General features: G+C 26.3%; 1 long non-coding RNA gene across 2 annotated transcripts; it reads left to right on the top strand.

The window, feature by feature from the left end:
- On the top strand, positions 1–4,098 carry LOC122272930 (uncharacterized). 2 transcript variants are annotated; one of them, XR_011638429.1, is made up of 3 exons: positions 105–1,523; positions 1,648–1,728; positions 3,454–4,098. It is a non-coding gene; the product is annotated as an uncharacterized lncRNA (long non-coding RNA). The 2 variants fall into 2 exon arrangements; XR_011638428.1 differs by lacking the exon at positions 3,454–4,098 and having other exon boundaries at positions 1–1,523; positions 1,648–2,425.
- Positions 4,099–4,647: the final 549 nt, after the last annotated feature.

Here is a 4,647-nt window from a genome sequence, read left to right as displayed (position 1 = left end):
CAACACTCCTCTAACAACAACTAACTTTTAACATTTTCGACAGATTGTTCTTCATCTTCTGTATTTCCGTGTGGCTATGGAAAGCCTCTCATTATTTTGAAAGCATTTCGCAAATGTTGGCAGTGGTTGTGGTTCCATTTCATTCTCATCAGTATCACTTTGCACTTTTTCAGCTTCTGCAACCATTTTTCAAGCTGACAACTCCACAAATGTCATCATTTTTATGAAATGAATTCATAAACATCAAGCGTGATTATTGAGGTGTTTTCCCAAACTGTAACAAATCCTTATCTTCTTCTCCATCGGTATCATCAGAAATTACTTCTTTTTTTTTTCTTTTTGATATTTTTTTTAGTGTTGTAAAATTTCTGAAAAACAGATGTGGGAATCTGCCTGTTTCATAACAAAAACTAATATTATTAACATTATAAGAATAGCATTTGGGATAAAACTGTTCAAACAAGACGATACATGGGGGGACTTTGGATTGAGGTTCTACTGTCTCATATTTTATTTTTAAGAGTTTTCAATGTGATTGACAAAACTCTTAGACAGGTAATTATAATATTACAAAATTATTATTAAAATGATTAATTTTTGAAATCAAAAACATCAATGTCATGTTTATTATTTCTTAAAATAATATGCTAAATATATTAAAATTCCAAACATCATTAAAGCTTGCGCTATACTTTTTTTAACTTTGTACGTAACTATTGAGTTTGTAGCAATTAGTCTAAAGTACTGCAATGGTGTATTTTGCTCATCATCCGAATTATTAAATTACTGCAAAAAAAATCTGAAAATAAACACCTGTTTTAATGAATTCCATACAATTTGATGTATTTAGTCATCTAGGCTCTTTGTTTATAATGTCTTTTTTTTTTACATTCTGAGTTTTTTTCTTAATTTTAATTCTCATTTTGTAGAATGCATAGCCTTGGATAGAATATATAAAGTAGTATAAGAAAGCGAAAGTAGATAACATCAAATAACAAACTAAAACAAATGAAAAAATAATCTTTTGTTTAACATGCCATGCATATCACAGCATGAATTTTTGTTAATAATCAGCTGCTTTAATAAGGATTTTATTTTATTATTGCATTATCTAAGTTTTTTATTGTATTTATTTATTTTTGCATACCATGAATCTTCCACGAAATTTGATTCTTTTTTTCCTGCAACAAATTTCAAACCCTAGCCTGCACATAGCATTTTAATACATTTTATTTAGAAAATAAAATTAGTTAATTATTATTTAGAGCATCTAAAGACAAGAATGCAAAAAGACAATTGGTTCAATGAATGTTTGCTTTAACAACGTTTTGGTGTTAATAATTGTTGGGTTTTTTTGCAAAAATCTTTATTTAACAAATCGAAAAGTAGTGCCATTAATCTCTGTAATAAAAAAGCTAGGTTATTTTTTTGTAAATAAGTTTATAATTCTAATGAAGTGTTGCTCTTTTCAGCCTCTTCAATTAATGACTACAGTTGCCACTCCAGTATTTGATAAACGAAATGTAAGTATACTGGCCTAACGTTGCAAACTGTGAAACTTGCAGCATATTTCCCTTCTTTATTCTTTGTAAGAGTTCTTTTATTATTTATTTATTTTTCTGTGAGTTGAAATAAACTTTCTCTTAGATCAAGTCTGCTAGTTTATTGGGAGTGGCTGGTACTGATATTCCTATCAGGGAAATTACTAAATTAACAAGAGCTGATAAGGTATCTTTCATATTCACTTTATATACATTAGTATAATTATTTGTGTCAAAAAAAATCAAATCAGCTTTAAACTTGATTTTCTTTTTACAGTATAGTAAATTAAATATAAATAATTTTTTAACATTGTTTAAATCAGTATGTTTTTAAAGTATGTACTGATTTTTAATAATTCATTTTTTCCTATTTTTTTTTTTACCAAATGTTTTCAAGTTTAGCTATTGAACCTGAAAAACACTATTGCTTTGAATTGTTGCCCTTATATAGTTTCATTTATTGCGTTTTTATTTTATTTATGCTTTTTTTTTAATTCAACATTTTTCAGCCAAGAAGCTATTTTTTCACATAGAAACAGTTTTTCGTATCAAAATTACAATGAATTACTAAGAATCAAAATTTATTAAAAGTGCATAGGGTTCTCATTTTCTGATAAAACTTGATTCAAGTTTTAAAGGCTAGCATTAGTTTTGCATGAAAAAAAAGGTTTTGAAGGAAAAAAAAAGGTCAATATCACCATGATACTAATTGCAACTTATTCTGAACTCTGCATTTTTTTTATTCAGAATGTCTTTTATATCGATCACTCAGTGCGATAATATTTAATGCGCTGAAGCAAATTTTGACCAATCGCAGAATTGGTTCTATTCATATAACTTTTTTCTATTTATTTTTTAATTTTGATAATCATGGCAGTAAGATTGCATTTTTCTTCTTATGTGGAATTTTTAGTACTTGATATTAAGTGAGGTTTTTTTTTTCTTAGAAGATTAAGGAAAATATTAGCGTATGGAAAACGTCTGTTATTAATAATTGCTGTTTTTTTTATTATTTTTGACAATCAAATCTTCTTAATCATATTTTTTTAAGAGAATTTATTTTAGAGCAATAAAATATTCACTATGTGTTTAAGAAATTTTTATGCATTAATGGAAGAATATACTTTATCAAGTTATTCACTTCTGCAATATTTACTATTTGCTTTGCAAGTTCTGTCCTGTACACCACTTCACTGTTTATTTTCTGATTTCACAATTCAGAACAAACTACAAGTCATTATGTGACTTTCTTTTTCTATTTCTAACTGTCATAGGGTCAATAAAGTTACCTTACAGTTTTTACAATGTATACTATTCAAAACTGTACATTTGAAAAGAAGTTGAAACTATCTTAGAAATCCAATTATCAGCAAAATTAAATTTTTTGAGTGAATCTTCTACAAAAAAATTTGTAATCTACTTTGTATGCTTGAAATTATTTTTGTGGTAGATAATGTTGAGTGTGTGACTCATTCTACTTCTACTACATGTTTGAAATTTGATGTCTTTAACTATTCTGTAAATTTAAGAAAAAAAAATATCTGTATTTTCCTGTTTGACTTTTAATAAAGTTTCAAATTTTAAAAACATAATAATTTGCTTGCCATAAAAACACACACACATCCCCTTATTAACTAAAACAGTTTTACTAATATCTTAAGATTTCTATTTAAATTTATCTTAATTTTACTATCGCAAAGTAACATGTGCAATTATTTTTATTACATTTATTTAAGAAATTGTAGGGGCAAGAACTAAGTTTCAAACCTATGTTGAACATTTTTACGTTGCTTTTTTTAGACACTTGTTATTTATAATTTCATATGGCGGTTGCAGTGTGTGTCGTATTTCATGTATTATTAAAAGTTTGTATTATGTGCATAAAAATATTCTTTTTTCTTTTTTTTTTTAGATTGGAGTCAATGCTTATTCATTTGCAATTACAAATAATGAGCATGTACTTTTTCATCCAGAGCTTAGACCATTGGTAACTTTTTTTCAATGCTACTTAATATCACTTGTTTATTAAAATGTTTTGAACTAATATCAGCACTTATTTCTTAAATTAAATTCATTTCCTATAACTTTTTCTAAATTTTAATGTAATTTCTTTTGTTTCATTGAATAATTTCTTTTATTACTTTAAAAGAAAATGTTGCTCAGAATTTTTCATTCATCTCTTAAACAACTCGAATCATTTCTCAATCATCAATTTATTGATTTCAAATTTTGTAAATATAGCACTTTTCAACATCCTTCAAATTACTATTCTCTCCTTTCTTTGTTCTTTATTATTTTATGCATTAAGCAAACTGTGTATTTCCTCCTCATATTAGGCACTGTAATAATTATTATATTATAGGCACTAATCTAAATAGGAATGAGAGTTAAAATTTTTGAAGGAGAAAAAAACTTTTGTCTCTTATAGATTAGCTTTATATTTCCTATTTATTGTTTTAATGATTTATTGTCTGACCAATTTTTACTTTTTTTGAGATTTGACAATATAGATTCGAACTTGCATATATGTTATCTATATTAATTCCTTTAGTAGTCTCTTTTTTTTTTTTTTAATTATTCCGGAATTAGATATGCTCATAATTTTCTACTAATTTATAGGTCAGAGTATTTGCATACCTAATTGGTAAGGAAGTTACTGAATCACATGAAGTAAATTGGATGGCCTGTGCAAATAAAGGTTTGTCTTCTTTTTTTTTATACATTTTTTTTTTGAACTATGTTAGTACTTGGTTTTATCCAACCTAGTCAAATAAAATCAGGTTTACATTGAAATAATACTTGATTATAGTATTAAATTTACACAATCACCTTGTACACTGCTAAGCAAAAAACTTGAAAAATGAGGAACATAAATAATTATGAATTTCATATGTTTGTAACTTTTATTAAATTATGTGTAACTGACCTAACAGAAATCATAAATAAAACTTTAATCCTACTTCTCTGCATTGGTACAAGCTTCATGTGTCCATTATTTACATTTGGGACTCTGTATCTAACCTTCCTATGATTTTAACTTGGTCTAGCATGTAACTTATAGCCTTTTGTACTACTTGATTTTGTCCAACTGACTAAATCTCAGTTT

This window comes from Parasteatoda tepidariorum, unplaced genomic scaffold (assembly GCF_043381705.1).
Source record: "Parasteatoda tepidariorum isolate YZ-2023 unplaced genomic scaffold, CAS_Ptep_4.0 HiC_scaffold_1574, whole genome shotgun sequence".
Taxonomy (NCBI): domain Eukaryota; kingdom Metazoa; phylum Arthropoda; class Arachnida; order Araneae; family Theridiidae; genus Parasteatoda; species Parasteatoda tepidariorum.
Note: the sequence above shows the minus strand (reverse complement) of the source record. Positions and strands in the feature narration are given on the sequence as shown.